At 46.0% G+C, this 24,482-nt stretch overlaps 1 protein-coding gene and 1 long non-coding RNA gene across 6 annotated transcripts in view; one reads left to right on the top strand and one right to left on the bottom strand.

Moving 5' to 3' along the window:
• The window catches only part of ELAVL3 (ELAV like RNA binding protein 3), an 83,116-nt gene that overhangs the window by 19,460 nt on the left and 39,174 nt on the right, over positions 1–24,482 (top strand). The gene's annotated exons all lie outside the window — the stretch shown is intronic.
• LOC128404981 (uncharacterized) lies at positions 16,028–16,787 on the bottom strand. Its single transcript, XR_008328210.1, has 2 exons — positions 16,721–16,787; positions 16,028–16,211 (listed from the first exon to the last, which is right to left on the bottom strand). It is a non-coding gene; the product is annotated as an uncharacterized LOC128404981 (long non-coding RNA).

Below are 24,482 nucleotides of genomic sequence, written 5' to 3'. Positions count from 1 at the left end.
TTCCACTGGCTTGTGGGATATCTTTGGGAGAAGAAAAGCTTAAAGAGTAAACCCTACACAAATCTGGAGTGGAGTCTCTAAGATGGTTGAATAGCAGCTTGTACACCACCTTCCAGCAATGGCCAAGAGGAGAGATTTGTCGTCTGGGCAGCCCAGGACCTCCACGCACACTGGCCCGTCTTGCGCCCTGGAGAGATCACTTTGGTGCTGCTAACACAGTGATTTGACTTCATCCCCAGAGGCCCACTCCAGTGTGTCTCAAGACAGACGGATGCCAACAACTTATCCCCTACTTGGTTGCTGGAACAGAAGCAGCAGTGGGCCTTGCAGAGTTCTTTGGGAGCTAGACTATGTCATGCTATTCACACTTTATTAAAAAGCCTATTTAAATTGGCTTCTTTTAATCTGAAGAAAAGGGAAACATGGGCCCCTAATTTGGAACGTGCTGTTGATCTGGACCCTGCGCCAGTTTCTGCTGAAAATGGTACCTTCTTGGCTTGACGTACTTGCTACTAGGGTGCCTTAAAGGAACAGGACAATTTTCAGCAGGAAGATGTCAAATGTGGTCCCCATTCAGATTGGGAGTTTGCTCCCGATCAGCTTGTCTTCAAAATGCAAGTGTCCTGTTTAGATTTTTTTGATTTTTTTTTTAAATTAATGTAATGTGGTATTCCCTTCAATATTTTTCAGGAGGAGTGCATTGTCAGGGTCATTTAACACAGACTGGTTGTTTAAGAGGATTAGAGAGATTCTTAGAGGATAATGCTCTATTGTTGACATTGGAATAGTAGTGATGGCTAGTAGCTTCTACATACCAGTTGCAGGAAACCATACGAGTGAAGGATTCTCTTGAACTCAGATTCTTCCCTTAGGCCAGAGTTTCCCAAACTTGGGTCTCCAGCTGTTTTTGGGACTACAGTTCCCATCATCCCTGGCCACCGGTCCTGCTAGCTAGGGATGATGGGAGTTGTAGTCCAAAAACAGCTGGAGACCCAAGTCTGGGAAACCCTGTCTTAGGCATCTGGTTGGCTACTCTGAGGATGCTGGACTAGACAAGTCACTGGCATGATTTAGCAGGGCTGCTCTTACATTGTTAAAAGCTGGTGAATGTGATTTTTTTCTTTTCTTTGTAAATTGTGGATCAAAGGGCAAAAGTTAGACCATGCGGGTCCGAAATGTTTGGCCTGATTATTTTTTTTGTTTAGGTCCCAGCTTAAAGAGTTCATTGAGTAGCTATGACTGCTTGTGGAACTCAGTGTTAATCTGGATACCTGGCATCTCTTGACAACAAGACCTCAGTGCAGGTCACGGTATCTGTTGTTATGGAGGAAGCTCAAGTCTGCAGCAGCAGCTGATGGAGAGCTTCCTCAGCTGGGAGGGGGACCAGCTGGGAGGCTGTGGGGGTAGCAGTCACGTCCATTTCGTCATGATGCTCCCCGTTGATGTGAGCAAATCATGCGTTCCAATGCTGAGAAGAGAGGCTAAGGAACCAGGTTGCTGTCTTTCCTTTCCATTTGTGGCAGCAGCCTTGGTTCCATTTAGAGAGAGCTCTTCCTCTGGTCACAGAAAGCTCATTTGCTTTCCCCAGCTTTTCTTCATTTTGTCTCTTCCTCTGCAGTGTCTTGTTTTCCTATTTTCCTAATCTCGGTTATTTGGCTGCATTAAGCAGCTCTTGTGCAGCCAGCCGCACAGAAGTGACAGTTGGGGCCTGAATGTGAGGTGTTCTAAATCTTGAAAGGGACAGTGTAGCGCGGGACTGTTCCCCAGAAATGCAATTACGCCTGGGATTGTTTTGCATTGAGATGGGTGTTCTGTTGCAAAAATGAGCCATGGTAGTGTATAGATCACAGAATTTTAGAGTTCGAAGGGACCACGAGGGTCATTCCACACCCTGCAATGAAGGAATCTACTGCCCAACGTGGGGCGCGGACTCACAACCCAGAGATTAAGTCTACTGATGGAACTATCATATGTGTGAGTACATCAGCATTATGCCAGTGATCAAAGGGGTGGTGTGACTCCCCCAATAAGGAAAGGTTAGAGAATTTGGGACTTTTTAGTTTAGAGAAAAGATGAATAAGATGTGGCATGATGAAAAGTTGTTTATTATTATTATTATTATTATTATTATTATTATTATTATTATTATTATTATTATTTATTAATACTCCGCCCATCTGGCTGGGTTTCCCCAGCCACTCTGGGCGGCTTCCAACAAAATAGTAAAAATACAATAAAAAATCAGGCATTAAAAACTTCCCTAAACAGGGTTCCTTCAGATGTCCTCTAAAAGTCAGATTGTTGTTTATTTCCTTGATATCTGATGGGATGGCATTCCATAGGATGGGTGCAACTACCGAGAAGGCCCTGTGCCTGGTTCCCTGTATCTTCGCTTCTTGCAGTGAGGGAACCACCAGAAGGACCTCGGAGCTGGACCTCAGTGTACGGGCTGAACAATTATGCACGGCATGGGGAAATTAGATGGAGAAAAGGTCTATCATAAACTTAGAACTTGTGGACAACAAAAGAAGCTGAATGTTGGAAGATTTAGGACCAATGTTAGAAACTGAGATATGAAAGCTAGGAGCTAAATGGCATCTTAAACCTATGTTATGGACGCAACACTGCAATGTCTAGGCACAGTTTTTTATAAGTATGCAAAGCTGAAAATGATTGAACTGCAGTTAAAATATTATGTTCATTTTTCACATGGTCTAGTCCTTCCCCTGCCCACCCACCCTTATATTCTTAAGAGGGTCTCTTCTCCAGTCTTCAGAGAGTAGCTGGAAGTGGGGAGGCAGAAAAAGGTCCCCCTTTCCTTCCACTCTGCAGTTTTAATCTGAAATCTTAGGCACAGTACTGCGCCCAGAGCTCAGAAACTGCTTGCGCTAATGAAATTCTCTGTCTCAAAATGCGCCTAGAACAGTAGGAGTTTTGAACACTGTTTAGGACAGAAAAAAGAAAGTACTTCTTCACGCAGTGCATAGAACGAACTACAGAACTCCCTTCCACAAGAGGCAATGGTGACCCCTGCCCACGTCTGTGATTTGCAGGGGTTTGAACTAGTTGACCCTCGGAGCCCCTTCCAACTTCTATGGATGACCTCCTGGGATTCATGAGCCATAGGTTGAGGTCCTGCACACACAGACATGCCTATGTTTGGATGAGTTACAGGTTACTGTTCGGTGTTACTAAGCAATTGCAGGTTTTGCTGAACTGCTGGAGATCATCCAGCAATCTGCCAGTAGATCCAGTTTTACATTCCTTCTCCTCCCTTTTTGAAAAGGGTGAATAGTTGCCTGTGTTGCTAGGTGCAACTCTTGAGAGCAGCCCTGGGCATGGTTCTGCTCCCTAACCACATTTTGCTCAGTGGGCCTTGTGTGGGACTCCACATCTACTTTTAGTTTTTCACAGTATTGTAAAGTTCAGACATTTCACATCAGCAGCTCAGTAAACCATCAGCTTTGTCATCAAGTCCTACATAGTCCCCTCCTGGGTTTTGCACTGCCTGGGCTGTGGTGGCAATAGAGCTGTTTGGATGTCTTCTTCTTCTTCCTCTTCTTCTTCTTCCTCCTCCTCCTCCTCCTCCTCTTCTTCTTCTTCTTCCTCCTCCTCCTCCTCCTCCTCTTCTTCTCCTTCTTCTTCCTCTTCCTCCTCCTCCTCCTCTTCTTCCTCTTCTTCTTCTTCTTCTTCTTCATCATCATCATCTTCTTCTTTTTTTCCTCTTCCTCTTTCTCTTTTTCCTCTTCTTCTTCTTCACCATCATCTTCCTCTTCTTCCTCTTCCTCTTCTCCTTCTTCTTCCTCTTCTTCCTCTTCCTCCTCCTCCTCCTCTTCTTCTTCCTCTTCTTCATCTTCTTCTTCCTCTTCCTCTTTCTCTTTTTCCTCTTCTTCTTCTTCACCATCATCTTCTTCCTCCTCCTCCTCCTCCTCTTCTTCTTCTTCTTCTTCTTCTTCCTCCTCCTCCTCCTCCTCTTCTTCCAGGCTTTCCCCCACCAAAACAAGGGTGAGGAATGGAAGACGTTGCTTTTAAAAATAAGGTGCGATTTTTCGCATAATCACAAGGTTCCCGGAATGGAGCTGTTAAGTACATACACTTTGAAGGCTTCCTCTTTGAGATGCACAATAAAAGCGTGAGAATAACTCAGCACCAATGGGGATGGGCTAGAAGGCGGTAAAGCTCAGGATATCTTGGTTGGTAGGACTCTCTGAGATAATGTGAGGTCATGGGAGTCCAAGCGGGAAGAACTCTCTCTGCATGGTCCAGTGCTGGTAAAGGCATGTGCACTTCTAGGGGTCAGATATGCCACATGGCGGCCTGTAATGTAATGCACAGCGCATTAGCTTTTCCCTTTCCCATCAGGTGTGGGCCTGCTTGGGTATGTTAAGGCATCATCTACACCAGGGGTCAGCAAACTTTTTCAGCAGGGGGCCGGTCCACTGTCCCTCAGACCTTGTGGGGGGCTGGACTATATTTTTTGGGGGGGGGGGGAATGAACCGTTTCCTATGCCCCACAAATAACCCAGAGATGCATTTGAAATAAAAGCACACATTCTACTCATGTAAAAACACACTGATTGCTGGACCGTCTGTGGGCCAGATTGAGAAGGCGATTGGGCCGGATCCGGCCCCCGGGCCTTAGTTTGCCTACCCATGATCGACACCAACCCCAATGCTCTTGTTTACAAAGCTGCCTCTCAAACCAGTAAAGTTATAAGGAAAGGATTATTTAAAACATAGAGAAGTTTGCAGCAGTCCATCTAATTTTGAAAATAAGAAATCAACCTAGTTCTCTTGGAAATCATGATTGAGGGAATAAAACATATTTACAGGTTACCTTTAAAAAAATAGATCTAGTGAATTTTCGGAAGGTGGGGGTGGATCCTACAATATATGCATTTACTGAAAAAGTTATGCTTCTAGTATATTAATCTTACTTTAGATGCAGGCAACACCTGAAGCAGCATTTATGCATCATTCTTAATATACTATAATATGTGTGTTTACATATGGTAGGTGAACTCTTTAACTATTCCAAACTTAGGGAGCTAAAATCAGCCTATTGGGTGATATCCAGTGTTACTTATAGCTCCTGTTGACTTGGCATCTAAAGTGCTCCCACCAGTTGAGGAAAAGAATGACCTAGGTGCGTTTCATATTTTATTTATTTTTTTTGCAAAAATTTTATTAGTTTTTTCAATATCAATGACAAACAAAAACATAAAATAAACAAAACATAACAGACATAAATCATAACCTTATTGAAAATAACAGTTATTTACTTTGTAAAACGACTTCCTCGTTTCCCCTTAGTTGAATTTCATTGCATATCCTTATAACGGTTTTCCAAATCCCAATTTTAATACCCTTTAAATTAAACATTAACATCTTTAAATCGTCTCCTTCTTGTATTAAACATATTATTTTATCAGTTAACATAGATACAATCCTAAGCCCTTTAAGTATCTGGACGCTATTTCCAGTTATTTTAGCTTAACAAATTTAACTAAATAATCATTAAATTTCTTCCATTCTTTGTGATGTTCCTCCTCCTTCTGGTCGCGGACTCTTCCGGTTAGATCAGCTAGCATTTCAAGCTGGTAACGTGTACACAGCAATACTCAAGAGTAGATCCATTGAACTAAGCTGACATAAGTGACTGAAGTCCATTAATTACAGCAGGTCTCCTATAAGTCTGACTAACATTGAATATTGCCTCTTGAATTCATGACCTCGAGTGATTTGGCACTTTGAAAGCACCTCCCAGAACAGAAGAAAAATCTTCACTTTAGCAGGAGGTTCAGTGCAAAACATTGTTGGCAGCTAGACTGGTGACTGGGAGCAGCTGCCGAGACCACATAGCTCTGGTCTTGAAAGACCTACATTGGCTCCCAGTAAGTTTCCAGGCACAAATCAAAGTGTTGGTGCTGAATGTGCTAAGTGCTAAATGGCCTCAGCCCAGTATACCTGAAGGTGTGTCTCCACCCCCATCATTCTGACCGGACACAGAGTTCCAGCTCCGAGGGCCTTCTGCAGTTCCCCAACTGAGAGAAGCCAAGTACAGGGAACCAGGCAGAGGGCCTTCTCGGTAGTGGCGCCCGCCCTGTGGTATGCCCTCCAACCAGATGACAAAGAGAAAAACAACTACAGTGGTACCTCGGGTTAATATCTTATTTCTTTCTGGAGGTCAGTTCTTAACCTGAGGTACCACTTTAGCTAAAGGGGCCTTCCGTTGCCACTGCATGATTTCTGTTCTCATCCTGAAGCCAAGTTCTTAACCTGAGGTACTATTTCTGGGTTAGCGGAGTCTGTAACCTGAAGCGTATGTAACCCAAGGTACCATTGTATTTTTTTTATTTTTATTAATTAATTAATTAATTAATTAATTAATTAGGACCAGGAAGGGGTTCATGGAGGTTTTTAAGCAGAGGTTGGATTGCAATCTCTCATGGATGCTTTAGCTGAGATTCCTGCATTGCAGCGGGTTAGACTGAATGATAAGAATAATTTTATTATTTATATTCCACCCATATATCCCACTCCAGCTCCCATCAGCCCCAGGGTAGCATAGTCAGGGATGATGGGATTTGGGGGTCTAGCAACATCTGAAGGGCCACAGGTTTCCCCATCCCTGAACTGTGCATCATCACACACTCATGCATGGTCACTCATGGCTAAAGTAACTCCTACAGATGCAGTTCTTATTTGAAGGGCCTTTTGATTTCCAATAATAGAGCAGGATAGGTTAGAGAACTTAACAGTCCTGTCCCAAACCCTGAAGACTGGGGAAGCTGCGAGTCGTTGGTTAGTAATAATTATTTCTGGCTATGGGGAAGCATAGTGTTTGGCTTCTCCTCACTAGTGTCATGAAAGCAGAAGTAAGAGAAAGTTAACAATGGGCTACAGCAGGGTGCCCAAACTTTTTTCAAAGAGGGCCAGATTTTATGAAGTGAACATGCCTGAGGGCCAACCAAAGTTGTTGAGCTTTTTTTTCAATTTTACCCCAAAGTTGCAGTGCTTTTAAAAAGGATTTTATCTCAGGACATACATTGCCATGGGGGCCGGATTAAATTGACCAGCAAATTAGGCCTCCGAAATGGACTTTGGGCATGCCTAGGCTACAGAATGTGGCTCAATGCAATGCTGGCACAGAAGCAAAGTAACTACAAGTTTCAAGATCTCATTGTGTGTCGTCGATAGTCACCTGCTGGGACAGGTTGTCCTCAAGGGTCTCTGGGTGTTGTGTAGTATTGTATATTAAATGGAAGAGGGCATGAATTCAGTTGCCCTTCCCCATTTGGACGGTGGACCCAGACAACATCTTTGTCTAACATTCATTGGAGCAGGGAGAGGAGCTGCACGTGCAGCGTGACACCCGTGTAAGGTGCATGCAGTGTTTGAGATTTGCCAGAAACGTTTTGCACTGTGCTTTCGACCACTTGCGACCAAGTGAAGATGCTCAGGCACCAGGATGCACGCCTGGGAATTATTGGATCTGGACTGTTTTCACACACTAATACCCTACCCCTCTTAAACTCTATCAGTTATATTTTATCTCCCCAATCAGAATGAATTTCTGGAATCAAAAGGTTTTTTTCTGTGCAGCCTGAGCAGGAGCAGTCGCCATTATGAAAAAAGTTGGGATAGGCCAATATCGTATGTGCGCTGTCCCTGATCAAGTGGCTTTTCTTCTTTAAGTTGTCAAAGTTCTTCACCTAGTTCAAGGTTGTCATCTGAACCAGCCAGTTGTTTAACTGAGAATCAAGCACAGTCAGTCCATCACTTGAAAAATAAGATTTTAGAGCAGTCTTGCTCCAAAATGGCAACTAGACATTCCGTTTTGGCGACTGCAACCTAGGTTTAAGGAGCCATTTGATGCCTAGCTTATATATCTGAGTTCCTAAGAAACACAGAAGCCCGATTCCACATGCTGTATAGTTCTCACTTCCCAATTATTTTCGGGAGATACGCTTTTAATGTGCCATGTTAATACAAACCCTTGCTTATCGTTGGGTGCTTGAGAGCCACGCCACAAAGGAAGACCCTGCATGCACATATTGCCATGAGTACCTTGCTCAGGAAGCCACAGGAAATCAACATTCTCTGCCCTTGAGGTGCTTGTGTGTGTGTGTGTGTGTGTGTGTATGAAATAAATCAGTGTAGAAAAAATTGAAAATATATATACTCCGAGTACGGTGGATTTTGCCTCTGATTAGGAAGAACATGGGACGTGGGTGGCACTGTGGGTTAAACCACAGAGCCCAGGCCTTGCTGATCAGAAGGTCGGCGGTTCGAATCCCCGCCACGGGGTGAGCTCCCATTCCTCGGTCCCTGCTCCTGCCAACCTAGCAGTTTGAAAGCACGTCAAAGTGCTTTAAAGAAATATTACAAAATTAATGAGAGTTAGAATGATGTTGGATTGGAAAGTAAATGGTTACTATTAGTAATGGTTAAGACAAGGAGATTAAGGAAGACTAGTTTGAATTTTTATTAAAATAAGGGAAGATTTGCTGAGTAATTGATAAGAACTTGGAATACAGAGAAGGGAGGCATGAGGAAGTCGGGGAAGAAAGGTGTAAGAAACTAAGATATGAAATGGTACATGTTTTTTTTTGTTTTGATTGTGTTTTTTGTTTGTTTATGTATTTGTTATATGTTTGTGTTGTTATAAAAATCTGTAATAAAAAATTATTATAAAAAAAAAATGAAAGCACGTCAAAGTGCAAGTAGATAAATAGGTATCACTCCGGTGGGAAGGTAAACAGCATTTCCGTGCGCTGCTCTGGTTCGCCAGAAGCGGCTTAGTCATGCTGGCCACATGACCCGGAAGCCATACGCCGGCTCCCTCGGCCAATAAAGCGAGATGAGCGCCACAACCCCAGAGTCGGCCACGACTGGACCTAATGGTCAGGGGTTCCTTTACCTAGGAAGAACATAGTGTATGCAGTCTAAATGCTCAAATATTAGAGAGGACAATCCAGGAGTCCAGCTTTGCAGAAATCTCCTCCTGCTCTACCTCTCACAATGTAGAAAGAGAACCAGGAATTCTGACTTTTCTTCCCAGCTGCTGCCCAGTCATGAATGACCCAGTCCCCCCGGGCACGAAGCAAACCTCCCTCTCCTTCCCCCACCCCCACCCCCACTCCCAGCCAACCTTCTCCTGCTTCTCCTCCCGATTGTCTTCCACTCTCCCTGCAGTTTCCCTTTCTGGAGAGGAGGGAACTGTGTGTGTCATTGTTGGGGTGGGCGTGTCGGATGCATGTAAGAATAGCAGCATTCGGTGGCTGGCAGTCCTTGTGCCTCCTGTCGCCTGGGCACTCAATGCTGTATTGTCCCCAAGGCTCGGCTGGGCAGGCCATTGTTTTGCATGCCGTGCTTGTCTCCGTGTGGGGAGAGGGGAGGAATAAAGGTGGCAGGGGTGGGCATTTGTATGTGTCTGCTTTCCCCTTACGATTCCCCCCTTATTTTTGCACAATAACATATTATGAGGGACGCGGGTGGCGCTGTGGGTAAAACCTCAGCGCCTAGGACTTGCCGATCGTCAGGTCGGCGGTTCGAATCCCCGCGGCGGGGTGCGCTCCCATCGTTCGGTCCCAGCGCCTGCCAACCTAGCAGTTCGAAAGCACCCCCGGGTGCAAGTAGATAAATAGGGACCGCTTACTAGCGGGAAGGTAAACGGCGTTTCCGTGTGTGGCTCTGGCTCGCCAGATGCAGCTTGTCACGCTGGCCATGTGACCCAGAAGTGTCTTCGGACAGCGCTGGCCCCCGGCCTCTTAAGTGAGATGGGCGCACAACCCCAGAGTCGGACACGACTGGCCCGTACGGGCAGGGGTACCTTTACCTTAACATATTATGATGATGTCCATGTTTTTGATGCAAAGAGACGCATGGGGTCAAGACTTCTGAGTTTGTGAAACTGGGCATGCAAGGCCCAGGCCATTGGACTGTAGACTTCTTGGGATCTCAAGGAACTCTGCCCAGTTCTTGGGCAATGAAGAGGTTTGTTGTGGGACAGAGGGGGTGAAGGATTTCTACAGTGTCTCTTGGCACTAGGCTTCTCGATTCTAAAATGAATTTCAAAGGTAGTTTAATCTGGCACAGTCTGCAGACAGCCTTGACAGTTCCTCCCCCAAATCCTGGGATGATAATAAATGCGATCTCTCTCTCTTTTTATGCATCTTTTCGGTGGCTGAGCAAGTAGGGCACATTTCTGCAGTCACACTTAGCAAGTGGCTGGGTGTATGTCTCTGTGTGACAGGGAGGGAGGAGGAGAGGATAGGACGCCCGATTCTCAGTGCACTCTGCCAGCCCAAATGCCCTCGCAGGCATCTGAGCCTTGACCGTGCGGAGCTCCAAGAGGGCCAGCCAGGGAACGCTGAAAAGTCTTGCATTTCTAGCAACTGGAGCTGGATGGGGTTGTTACAGCACAAAGACACGAAGCAAAGGGGAGGGGGGGTTTGTATCTGTTAGCTGAAGCATGTGTGCTGTGTCAGAAGGCACCATGCTCCCCTACCCCATTGAAAGCATCGGGGGCTAGCTCCTCCTGCCAGGGCATCTTTCTTCCCCCCTATACAGAAGAAGAGGGGGGCTCTTCTTCTGTTTCGGGGGGGGGGGGCATATGTCCTGCCATTCAGGCTGCAGCCTCAGAGGCCAGCAGCACATCCACAGGCTGCATCCCTAGCTTGATGTTCCATTGATGACGCATTATGGTGGCAAAGACCCCGGACTAGAAGGTTCCCTGCTCTTCTCATCTTGCTTCAGCCACAGACAGGGTTGCCATACGTCTGGGAAAACCCTTTTGGGAGCCAACATGCCCATCCGGGTGGAGTTTTACATTTTAAAGGAAATGTCCAGGTCTTTTGGGCTCAGGCTTGGGCTGCTCTGCACGCCACAGCTGCTGCCAGCCTGAGTTGGGGAAAGAAGTGCATGTGGCTGCTGCCACCGTGCCCACGCACCTCTTTTCCAAGCTCAGGGTGGCAGCAGCTCAGGCTGTTCACTTTTTTGCTCTTCAAAAATAGGCCAACCCTAGCCACAGAGTAATGAGGTGGCATGAGAGGGCTGGTGTTTCGTCAGTTGTCCTCATTTGTAAAATGGGCCTAATTGTACCTGTCTACCTTACATAGGATGCAGGTGGCACTGTGGGCTAAACCAGAGAGCCTAGGACTTGCCGATCAGAAGGTCGGCGGTTCGAATCCCTGCAACGGGGTGAGCTCCCGTTCCTCAGTCTCTGCTCCTGCCAACCTAGCAGTTCGAAAGCACGTCAAAGTGCAAGTAGATAAATAGGTACTGCTCTGGTGGGAATGTAAACGGCGTTTCCGTGCATTGCTCTGGTTCGCCAGAAGTGGCTTGGTCATGCTGGCCACATGACCCGGAAGCTGTACGCCGGCTCCCTCGGCCAGTAGTGAGATGAGCGCCACAACCCCAGAGTTAGTCACGACTGGACCTAATGGTCAGGGGTCCCTTTACCTTTACCTTTACCTTACATGGTTGTTGTACCAATTCCTCAAAGTATGTGAAGTGTTTTGAGCGCAGAACACTCAAATGAATGTTACGTATCATTATTAATCGTGGAACAGCGCTTAGCATTGAAAACGTTTCATCAGATTATTGGCTGATTAATATAAAACGTTGCTGGGTGGAATTCCCCCCTCACTTTCAGGGTTTCAGCTATGGCTTCTTCCAGAATACCTCATTTCATTACTCCCCCGGCTTGCTTTTCTGTCCCCCAAACCATTTCATGCTATTGATCATGCTGAGTCCTTGTTGGACTTTTTTGGAAGTCCTGCCACCCTTTTGGGTTTTTTTAAAAAAGGGATGTGTGTATATCTGTAAACCTCAGTGTTCCCCCATCTCTCCCTCTGTTTTGGCTGCATTAGGATAGGCTTTGGAGAATGTGTATACATGAATATTATGTAGATTTGCACCTCACTGTTCTTCCAAAGAGTGCGGGACAGTGTTTTTGCTTCGCAACAGCACTCTGAGGTCCACTGATTCATCTGAGGTGGCAAGTGCCAAAATCTCCCAGTGAGCTTCGTTTAGGATACCCCCAACTTCCATAATCATGACTATTGGTCATGCAGGCTGCTCTGTTCTGCCGCATTGCACGCTGCTCAGTATGGTTGTTTGCTCAGGAAGTCTTAGGATGACATGAGAGGACCCCTGTCAGTTTACAGCAGGCTTCCTCAACCTCGGCCCGCCAGATGTTTTGAGACTACAATTCCCATCATCCCTGACCACTGGTTCTGCTAGCTAAGGATCATGGGAGTTGTAGGCCAATAACATCTGGAGGGCCGAGGTTGAGGAAGCCTGGTTTGCAGCATAAACTTTGGCCTCACCAAGGGGCTGAGTTATAGATTTATTTAGGCGTTGAGAAGACACAGTGAGCTGGTATTTTCAGATGCACCTATCTGGCTTGGGGACAAGGTGCATTTCCTGGGGCTGTCGTGAATGGAGAAGGCCCTGCTTAAGAAAGAAAAAAAGCTCCGAGGAGGAGGAGGATTACATTGCCAGTGTTCTGAAGCAGCAAACATGATGTGAACCCAGGGGCAGAGGGGCAGGGTGATCTGGCCAGGAGGTGGGGCAATCTGCCCACAGGTGTGCACTGATCCTCCCCAGGGTGCCAGCACCACCCGCCAATCATGCAAATATGCCTGGTGGCCCAGGGTGCATGCTGGGCGTATTTGCACGATCAGCCGGGCGATTTTCACGACGACAGTATCACCAATCATGAAAATCAGCTCGCCGGGGGTGCCAGTGCTGCCATGTTGATCCGCCCGGGGGCATTTTGTCACCCCCCTAGGCATGACACTCGGGGTGGACCGTACCCCCCCTTTGCGATGCCCCTGTGAAGGGAATCCATTCTGGATGTCTGTTCGACTTCCTAAACATTCGGAAGCTCCTGCAGCCAATCAGAAGCCATGGAACCAGCGTGGGATGTTCGGGTTCCAAAGAAGGTTCACAAACTGGAACACACACTTCCGGGTTTGTGGCGTTTGGGAGCCACAGCGGTCGACTTGCAAGGTGTTTGGGATCCAAGGTATGACTGTACACACATATATATATTTAAAAAACTACTCCATCATACCTCCGCCCCAGATTTCAGGTGTCTTTGTGTTGGCTCCTGACTTCCTCTCTGACATCGCAAGGGGTTCTATAGTGCACTGCTCTGGTTGCACGATGCAGGTGGGAGTGGGGCGGAGGTGGGACTCCACTTGGCAGACATGGCCCTCAATATTTCCTCCTCCACAATTGTCTCTGTCAGCTGACGAGCTGGGCTGGGAGATGGCAGCGTGATGCAGCTGTCTAATTTAATTCAGGGATGTGCACTTACCTCTGGGATGGTTTGGATCTGCATCCGAGGCTTCTGGCCCCTGCAGTCTAAATCCCTCCTGCAGCCTGGCCTGCTTCCCTCTGCATTGCAAATGGGTCTCACTAGGTTGGGACATTGAGAAGCATCTCCTGTACAGTCAGGAGGATGCTTAGCTGTAAGGGATTTTTTGCAGTTCCATTCCGGGATCACCATTCAAAGTTGGGAAAGCAAAACATCGTCAATGGGTGCCACTTCTGATATCCCTGATGGCAGTCATGCAAATACCACATAAAACAAAAACTAAGCTAAACTAAATCCCATTAAGTAATTTTGCTCCGGTGAAATGGAAGAAGCTGTAGTTACCTAGTCGGTTTGGGTCTGCAACAATAGAATAATTTCATCTCTTTGGGTGGTGTTCAACTAAGTTTAACTCATAGTGGACCCACTGAAAATAATAGACTTAACTTAAAAGGTAAAGGACCCCTGACAGTTAAGTTCAGTCATGAACGATTCTGAGGTTGCGGCGCTCATCTCACTTTACTGGACGAGGGAGCCGACGTTTGTCCGCAGACAGTTTTTCCGTGTTATGTGGCCAGCATGACTAAGCTGCACAGAGCAGCACACAGAGCGGTACCTATTTATCTACTTGCACTTTGATGTGCATTCGAACTGCTAGGTGGGCAGGAGCTGAGACAGAGCAACGGGAGCTCACCCTAGGCTCAGTGGTTTAGACCACAGCACCACCCGTGTCCCTTAGTCCCTTAGACCTAACTTAGTCATGTTCATTAATTTTAATGGGGCTTGGATACCACCCTTCCCTTGCCCCCATTAGGAAAAGCCCCAGACCATCCTTTAGTCCCAGGAGGTCACAGTGGCAGACAGAAGGGGAAAAGACACTCCACCTTTGCAATGGGAGTTTGGGCTCCTGTGTGTGTGTGCCAAGAACATAAAATTTGACCAAAGGTCCCTTCTGGAAAGGAAAGGGCTTTTTAAACCTCATGGTATGCACCCCACCATGCCCCCAATATAAGATACTAATAGCTGCTAGGAGCTCAAACAGGTCTGTATTCCCCCAGTCCTACTCTCCATGTTTGTTTCTCCTCCAGTTGACAACCATGGCTCTGCATTCTGTGATTCATCTATCCTTGACATTCCATAGGTCCTGGAAGTCACTGAGCAGTCTATTCAGTTTCATTAAAACTGCATTTCAAGATGCACAATTACAGGGAGGAAAAAACAATAGACCAATTAAGCACATAAACAAAAAAACAAAACACAACCAACTCGGGTGGAAATTCTAGGGGACAGGTAGGCATGTAATTGCAAGAAAACTGACCCTTACAAGCTTTTAAGCTTTAGAATTTGCAAACTAAATGCTTTTGCAAATCTGGGGAATCTTATTTCTGAGTGGCCTGTTCCACTGAGAGAGGGTGTGACAGGTCAGAGGAGGAGAGAGGGGTAGACACACCATCACAAGCTTGCTTGACTTTGCAGTTGTTTTGGTTGGCGTGTGTGATGGCCAGTTTGGATTTCGTGCATTTCAACCATTTTATTGTTTTGTTACTTCATATTCTCTCTTGAATGTTTGGCTTCATAAGCTGCTTTGGGCTTAGATCTTTATAGAAAAGTAGGCTTTGCCTTGTTAAAAATAATAACCACAATGGTGTCCCTTTTTCATGGCACCTGGACCATCCAAGGTCAGACATGGTGGACAGGTTTTCCTTCCATTGCTGTGTCCACTGGGACATCAGTGCCAGCCACTGATTTATGTATGCCTAACTTAAGCTCCTTACTTACATATTTATTACATTATACAATTGTTTTTAGGAAGCATTTCCACTCAGAAGCCTTCCAAGTATCCTCTATTTTTACATCCTGTTCTTCATCTTATTTTCTGATCTGAAATACCACACACCCCTGCCTGGATTACTGCTCTTGAGAGGTTTTATTTTAGATTCCATATTCTGTTTATGGTTCAGTCCCTCATCTTAAAGTTTACTTACTACACCTTATCTTTTATCATAATTTTGTCTTTTTTAAAAAAAACCACACTGCCCCCCTCTAGAACATGTCATCCAATGAAAAGGCATATGAAATTCAAAACACATCAGAGCAACAGGAGCAACAACTAATAATACTTAACAAAAACTGCAAAAAGAACAGAATGTGGTCATGTCTTTCTTCTTCCTTGTATTGCTCTCGTTCTTTTCTTTTTATGAAAGTGGGATCTTTCCCTTCTTCATTCTTGTTTCTGGCATTAATCTTTGGAATTCCCTCCTAACTGCTAGTGAAATCAACCCAGTCTTCTGTTCCGAACTGTCTTGTGTCCCATTTATTTCAGATAGTATATTTTTAATTGTTCAGCACAGAATGATTTTTTGTCTCCTTTTCCAATTCTCCTTTTTCATCTCTTTCCCCCCTTTTCATTGCATGTATTGCTATTTTTCCATAGTCAGCCTGTGGGCAGCATCCTGTCATCTTGAATGTTTTGGTACAGCGCCTAGATAGTTTTTTAGATTCTTGATGCGTAGCATTTATGATTGCCGGATACAAAGGTGTGTCACCATGAGATAATATTAAAGTAGGTACAAAATTTGCTCCCTTGTGCAGTTGTTGTTGGTTGTTGCTGTTTATCAAATTTATATCCCACCCTCCCCCCGGTGTGGTAAACGGACCCACAATTTAGAACAAAGCAAAAACAGCAACATCTAAAAGCAGTTTCAGTTACAAACACTATTTCATTTCGTAATCTTGGGGTTGTTGACTCCAGCTGTCAAGGATCAGGGTGCCATTTTGAAAACCATTTATTGATCATAGCTTAGTGTAGATAGAGGAACATTGGAAACCTGTTTAGATACAGTGCTGACCTTTGGGGAACCATCATTGCTGAATGAGGACGAAGCTGCGAAAAATGAAAACTAGTGTTAAGATTTTTGAGCGGGATCTTAGAAGGATCCTGCTGCCCGTCTATATTCCACGTGTGCTATAGAATTTTGCCAGTCTTCTGCACATTTGTGGCTATTGGGGGGGGGCAGCAACATACAATATGTAGAATTCTATGCTGACGTCCCACTTTTATTTCTCCCCCATCCCAAACTAGAGCAATTCCTTGCAACAGTGGCTTCTCTTCCTTTGCAAGATTTGTTGAGGCGTCCTAGCAAAGAGTGCTGCTGTTAATACTGGCGTAGAACAAAATGCCTGGTTTTCTTGTTTACATCCTCGTTCCCCTGCTTTATATCAGACCGGGCTCTTTTTCCATCAGTGCCCAGCATTGTCTAAACTGCCAGGGGCTGCCCAAGGTCTCAGGCACAGAAGGGTCTAATTCTCATCAGCTGCTACTATCTGGTTCTGATTTTTCCAGCACCTCATTTAACTGCAGAGAATGCAGACATGACTTTAAAACACCCGTACCCTGTAAAAAGGGCGCTATCTCCATAGGGGCAGGGGGCTGAACAAGAGGGGGAATGTGTGGGTCCCAGCTCTCTAATCACAGCTTCAAGAGCTGCACCTATGGTGTTTACAGACCCCATCCGTCCTTTAGCAACCAGATTAGGGGTAGCAGCTTAAGCAGCCATGGCATCACACAGTGAATGGCTGCCATGGCAACCAGGCCTGCAGGCCCCTGGGGCCAGCAACCTAGGACAGATGGCTGTCATGTGGGAAAGGGGGTCCGGGTGGACAGGGGGCTAGAGAATAGACCCTGGGGGTGTGCATATCTCAATCCAATTCCCAGCCCCATGCTTTCCCCTGCCAACATATGTTTGTTGGCAAGAGAGGGGGAGTAAGGGGGGCAAATCTCATTGTGTGGCTCTAAAGAGGATAGAGAGTGAGGATCATCCCAATTAAGGGCTTAGCAGGGCTAAAGTGGGCCAGAGCTTGAAACTGATACCAGATTAGGCTGTGTGATCCCAGCCTGTGGGTAACTGGGGGAGCACAATATCTTGTCTGGAAGGAAAACAGGAGGTAGCTGTTCCAAAACTGAGAGCTAACAGCTCCCCAAGACCTTCCTGCCTAATCTCCTTTCTGCTTGACCTTCCTGGAGCCTTTCAAATTATACACTGTTTAAATATTCCCGTATAACCAAACCCAGTGCTTCTTTTCTTAAAAAAAAAAAGGTTTGGGGTACTCTCATTTTGACTCAAGAAAATCATCATTTTATAGTTCAGATCGGGAAAGATCAATACAGTAAATGGACAAAAGTACAAAGATTCACAAAATGTTTAGGGATATGCGTACCCCCTAGAAAAAAGCACTGACCAAACCTTCTAGTGATTAACTGCCCTGAGATCTTCGGATGAAGGGTGTTATACAAATTTAATGTTGATTGATAATAGTAATTTGTACCTCACTCTTCCAGGAAGCTCAGAGTTGTACTTTAGCCTCATGACATTTCTTCTGCTCACTTGTTTCATTTCTGCACAATTTTGCTTCCACCTTAGAACTCAAGTGATGACACTGAGAGCTAGCAGCTTGACGCTTGAGATCTAGCAAGCTTCAGCACTAAGTGGGAATTTGAGGTGGTGCTTTTTAATTTGAAACCCAGTACTCAAATCACTGCATCACATAGTTGACTTCCTGTCCCAAAATGAAAGAACCATGCATATTATGCTGCTTTTGTTGTTGTTGTTTAGTTTAGTTGTGTCTGACTCTTCGTGACCCCATGGACCAGAGCACGCCAGGCACTCCTGTCCTCCACTGCCTCCCGCAGTTTGGTCAAACTTATGCTGGTAGCTTCGAGAACACTGTCCAGCTATCTTGTCCTGTCATCCCCTTCTCCTTGTGCCCTCAATCTTTCCCAGCATCAGGGTCTTTTCCAGGGAGTCTTCTCTTTTCATGAGGTGGCCAAAGTACTGGAGCCTCAGCTTCAGGATCTGTCCTTCCAGTGAGCACTCAGGGCTGGTTTCCCTAAGAATGGATAGGCTTGATCTTCTTGCAGTCCATGGGATTCTCAAGAGTCTCCTCCAGCACAATAATTCAAATTGCATCAATTCTTCAGCGATCAGCCATCAGTTCCCAGCCTAGTAACCTTCCTGAACCTGGTTGTACCCGGGTGCAAAGGAGAGCAGGACTTTCTCTCCTTTTAACAGTTATGTAAAAAAAGGAAATTTCAGCAGGTGCAGCTTTGCTTATCCTTGCGTTACAGGCTGCACCTGCCAAATCTCCCTCTTTTGCACAGCTATTAAGAAGGAGCAAGAGGCGCTCCTGCTGATGTCCTTCGCAAATGAACATCTTGCATCCCGGAGGGAGGCAATCCTTATTTCTCTTAAATCTCAGGGACAGCACAGTGTTCTGCAGGTGCATCTCTGTCCACAGAACATATCCTGGGCTTGAAAGCTATTTTGCACCATGTCGGGGGCAAAAGCAAAAATAAACATCAAAAAACCCTAGCACAGTTACCATAAGATTACATGCTAGGTAATGTATGGATAAACTAGGCTCTAATGTATAGATAAAGAGAGATAGATAAATAGATAGATATTTAGATATAGATATAGATATACAGTGGTGCCCCGCAAGACGAATGCTTCGCAAAACGAAAAACGCGCAAGACGAAAGGGTTTTTCGTTTTTTGCGTTGCTTCGCAAGACGATTTTCCCTATGGGCTTGCTTTGCAAGACGAAAACGTCTTGCGAGTTTGTTTCGTTTTCTCTTAAAGCCGCTTGAAGAGGTGCAGTCGCGACAGACCGTGCTTCGCAAGACGAAAAACATCGCAAGACGAAAAGACTAGCAGAACGAATTAATTTCGTCTTGCGAGGCACCACTGTAGGTATCTATGCCCAGCATAGATAAAGTTTGGATTTGGGAAGAAGAAAAAAGAGTTTCTGGAGAATTGATTCTGTCAGCTCCATCCTTGCATCTATTTATTTCTCTGTAACCGGAGAATGCCACGCAATGTCATCAGCTGCATACAAATGCTAGCCTGGATTTCCCCCCATTGAGCTGGGATTTCTACTTTTGCCCGAGTCCTGTTTGTGATACCAGAACGACCTGTTTACAGTATCAAGTACCTGTCTTGTACCTGTCTTCAGCATATCTTCTACTCACAGTTAAGTCTCACCGAGTTCAATAAGAAGTTACTCTGCAGTTAAAGCCACAGTCCTAAACATCCTTAATGGGGAGTGAATCCTGTTGAATACACTGGGCATTACTGCAGACAGAACCTGCACAGGATTGCCCTTTAGGCTTGTAGCCTTAAGGAGCCCATTACTTGACATGTAAGATGAAAACAGGTTACTTTAACAAGTCAATCTGCATTATAAAGGATGGAATTGCAGAACTGATGTAACCCTTCTGCAGTAGCAGAACTAGTGGTGGTTAAACACAATATGTCTGGGAATCACTATAGGGTAGTGATCCTGCAAATCTGGCACCCTGAAGGATGCTGTTCATCTCCTTGCATTGCTAACTCCCAGAAGTGACCTAACCTGACCACTGTCTCCTGGTAAGCTACAGTGATATTATAGACTGGAGGTCAAGTGAACATTGCTGCCCCACATTGTCTTCTGCTGCTTCCTGCGACCCCAAAACTTTGGAATAAGATTCTGGTTATGACCTATGAAGCCCTAGGTATCTTAGGCCCAGGCTATCTGAAGTACCATTTTCTCTCTGCTCAGGCACAGAAATGTCTGGGGGAGGCCCTTCTCTCAGTCCCACCCACCCTTACAGGCACATTCACAGAAGACGGCCATCTTGGAGGCTGCTCTTTGACTTTAGAATTCCCTTCCCAGAGAAGCTACACTTGGCTCCCTCCCATCTGCAAGTGAAGATGGTTTTATTCTGAAGTGAAAGCTTAACGAAAGATCTGTGCTGCTTTTACTATCTGTAGTTTAATATATTTGTTTTAATTCCATTATGGCTTAATGACTTTTTAGCTATCACTTTTTACAGTGGTACCTCAGGTTAAGAACTTAATTCATTCCGGAGGTCCGTTCTTAACCTGAAACTGTTCTTAACCTGAAGCACCACTTTAGCTAATGGGGCCTGCCGCTGCCGCTGCGCCGCTGCTGCACAATTTCTGTTCTCATCCTGAAGCAAAGTTCTTAACCTGAAGCACTATTTCTGGGTTAGCGGAGTCTGTAACCTGAAGTGTATGTAACCTGAGGTACCACTGTATATGTTTTTAGCTTTCTGTGTTCTTATTCATGCTGTTTTAATTTTTGGCAATCTATGTTGAGTCTCAGTTCTGAGGAAAAGGTGGTGGTGGTGGTGATGATGATGATGATGATGATGATGATGATGATGATAAAACAGGTGCCCCATTTTTCTTCAGTTTCCCTGGGTTTTTAAAATAAAAAATATTATTACCTTTCTTCATATATGAATTGCTTCCTCTGAAGCATACTGAGGCCTTATTAACAAGACAACAGAAACACATAACTATCAATCTCTACTGCCTGCTACTCATTTAAGTCTCTTTCATATCTGCGTGTTTCTATATTTTGGGGCTGCTTCACAGATTACATTTTGAGGTGGCTACCTAAAAATGCCATGAGTAGCGTTTCAAACAGAGCTACAGTGGTACCTTGCAAGACGAATGCCTCGCAAGACGGAAAACTCGCAAGAAGAAAGAGTTTTCCGTTTTTCGAGGTGCTTCGCCAGACGAATTTCCCTATGGGCTTGCTTCGCAAGAAGAAAACCCATAGGGAAATCTCCGGGGACCTCTTTTAAAATGCTGGCGGTTGGGAGCAAAGACTTTCGCCCACCGCCGGCCTTCAGAAGAGGTCCTGGACCTCTTCTGAAGGCCGGCGGAGGGCAAAAGTCTTTGCTCCCCCCCCCGCTTGCCTTCCCGGGACAGCGGAGACTTCTCCGCTGTCCCGGGGCGATCTTAAAATGGTGGCGGGCGGCAGCGAATGCTTCGCTGCCGACCCCCAGCATTTTAAAAGCCCCCGGGACAGCGGAGACTTCTCCGCTGTCCCGGGGCGATCTTAAAATGCTGACGGGCGGCAGCGAAGGCTTCGCTGCCGCCCGCCAGCATTTTAAAACCGCCCCGGGACAGCGGAGGCTTCGCTGCCGCCCGCCAGCATTTTAAAATCACCCCGGGACAGCAGAGAAGTCTCCGCTGTCCCGGGGGCTTTTAAAATGCTGGCGGTCGGCAGCAAAGCCCTCCTGTCCCCGGAGCTTGCGGGGCGGGAGGTGGGGAGAAGGGCTTTTCTTCCCACCGCCAGCCTTCAGAACAGCCTTCTGAAGGCTGGCGGTGGGAAGAAAAGCCCTTGTCCGTCCCCCCCCCCAGCCTTCGGAAGAGGTCGGGGGACAGACTGTCCCCGGACCTGGTCTGAAGGCGGTTCCCATAGGAATGCATTGATTGATTTTCAATGCATTCCTATGGGAAACCGTGCTTCGCAAGACAAAAAACTCGCAAGAAAAAACTCGCGGAATGAATTAATTTCGTCTTGCGAGGTACCACTGTATCACACTCCTAATGGGGAGCTTTGAGTAGCTTCCGCTTCCTGTTGGTGATGCTCACTGGCAGAACATGCACATTGGCCCCGAGTGGGTATCATATCCCTTTTAAATACTGTGTAATGTCTGCTCTGTTTGCAGCATCGTGACAGTGCTGCTTTCTTCCATTCCTGCTGGTGATACTTTAGGGTAGGGCTGGGTTGAGTTGAAAACTGAAGCAAGGAAGCCAGCTGCTTCTATGGGGCCTGGCTTTCATGCTGCATGTGTTGCGCAGAATCATTGGTGGAGACTGGTCAGCAAATTGTTTGCTGCTACACAGAACTAGGGAGAGCGACTGCAGGCTGTGTGATGCGGAGCCATTTTGAAAGAAAGCACTTGGCCGTGACAGCTTTATGTACCTAGGATAAAAAAACTCAGGCAAAGGGCATAAACACACTCGCTTCAGAAAGAGGGAGATGAGACCTGAGCCAAGAACCCCCAATACAAAGCCCAGCCTGGAGAGGCCACAGTGTCCGACCAAAAATAGAACAACATGGGATTGATTCAGATATTGAAATCCCAAGGAGCCCCAGTTCATGTAGCAAAGGCCCTATTCATGCAGTGCTTTTGAGCATATTAAAGGCAATTGGCCCAGGATGAAAGTCTCAGTGTGTCTCTCACCATATAACCTAAGGTAGCTTGAACCAAGATGTGGTGAAATTAGAAATGCACACGTCAGAGTATTTGAGACTCAGCACACCAGTTCTCTGAGAAACCCATCTAGTATTGATTTCTAGATGTTAAAAATGATGGTGCAAACAGCCACCATGGCGGAGTGCAGTCTGAAAGCCTGAGTCCTTTCCCTCTCTTATTTTTGGATTTTTGACGCTGAGTTCTCAAAGCCATTGGGGGAGAATATGTATTGATAGTGAGACTGCATGTCATTGATTGTCTTTGGAAGCAGAATTAATGACAGGTCATGCAGGCAGCGAAGCATTTTCCTTTGATGCTATGCAATCCTGGCCTGAAGCTGGAGATAATAGCAGAATCGATGGCCTGATCAATAGTTTAACAGGGAGCCATTGCACTGCTAGCAGAACAGAAGTCTGCTGGAAGGCAAAAGGGAACTGAGCCCGGGCACAGAGGCTGAGTGGAAATCAGGACAAACGTGGGAGGAGGAAACTGAATTGTGCCACTATGGCTGGAGGGAGGCACCTGTAGAATGCCTGGATTGTTCTGCAGATGCAACTGATTTCCCCATCATGCTCTCAACTCTAGGCAACAGACTGTTGTTGAATTGGTGTACTGTATATATTAATGGATTCATTGATGCAAATGAAAAAATGGTGATCTGAGCCATATGAAGTTGCCAAAGACTATGTGACTTCTGACTGCAGTGATGGGGAACATAAACCTCATAATGTGAAATACAAATAAAATTTCTGGATAAAGAAAATAATAACAAGTAAAATGCGTTTGTATATATCTATACATGTGGGACATAAAAGGTAAAGGACCCCTGGATGGTTAAGTCCAGTCAAAGGTGGTGACTATGGGGTTGTGGCGCTCATCTCACTTTTCAGACCGAGGGAGCTGGTGTTTGTCCACAGACAGCTTTCCAGGTCATGCGGCCAGCCTGACTAAACCGCTTCTGGCACAATGGTACACTGTGATGAGTGCCAGAGCGCACGGAAACACCGTTTACCTTCCCACCACAGCGGTACCTATTTATCTATTTGCACTGGTGTGCTTTTGAACTGCTCAGTTGGCAGGAGCTGGGACAGAGCAGCGGGAGCTCACCCCATTGTGCGAATTCGAACTGCCGACCTTCTGATTGGCAAGCCCAAAAGGCTCAGTGGTTTAGACCACAGCGCCCCCAGTGTCCCTGTGTGGGATATATCTGTGGATGGATGGGGAGCTGTGGCTGACAGTGTGGAAGTTCAGGACGTTCAGGTGCAGTACTATTCTTCTCTCCCTCTCCCTCCCTCCCTCTCTCTCTCTCTCTCTCTCTCTCTCTCTCTCTAACAGTCAGAGGTACTTTGGGATAGTTTGAAATTCTCCTCCTTCATGTGGATCAGCATATACAAATGACCAATGGGCAGATTTTTCTTCTTGCCTGTATTCCACACACTCATCCCAGGAACTTTCGTTTAGGGATCAGTGGAATCCCCTCTGCATATTTTGTGTGCCTGTGGATCTGTTGCACATTCTCAAAGGCTCTCTGCCCCACACTTTTAAATCATCACTTCATACCTCTGCAGTTCCACCCCGTGTTGAAAATGGCTTTCAGGACTGTATTGCTCGGTGTTCCAGATCCCACAGGGTTATAGCAGGGTTGGTAACCTCGGTTGTGTGTGTAAGGAAGCAAACATGTGGCTCAGCTGACCTGACATTTCTTCATGGCTGGTACATTTATTAATGGGGGAGGGTGTTCTCCATTTCTGTCCTCAACTCCAGCATTCCCTGGCAACTTTGCTTTGAAAAACAATACTGCTTTGTTTGTTTAAATGGGCTTTTGATGACCAGGGAATATGCCATTTAACCTGTGTAACTTGAGGGTGTGTGTGTGTGTTGTGATTTAATGTATTGTCTCCTGTCCTGGGCCCTTGACATGGAATGGGCTATAAATAAAAATAAGTGCAAATTCAATAATAAATAGTTGTAGAATGCCTTTTGTGTGCTGCACCTCACATGTATTCATCCCCTACGTCTTGGCTCAGTGGGATAAGTGGTACCTGAGTAGCCAGCAGGCAAAATGCCTTTCCAACAAAACAAAGCTTGTCAAATGAACTTC

The sequence above is a fragment of the Podarcis raffonei genome, chromosome 17 (assembly GCF_027172205.1).
Source record: "Podarcis raffonei isolate rPodRaf1 chromosome 17, rPodRaf1.pri, whole genome shotgun sequence".
NCBI classification, from domain to species: Eukaryota; Metazoa; Chordata; class Lepidosauria; order Squamata; family Lacertidae; genus Podarcis; species Podarcis raffonei.
The sequence above is the reverse complement of the archived record's forward strand: the minus strand, read 5'-3'. Positions and strand labels throughout refer to the sequence as shown.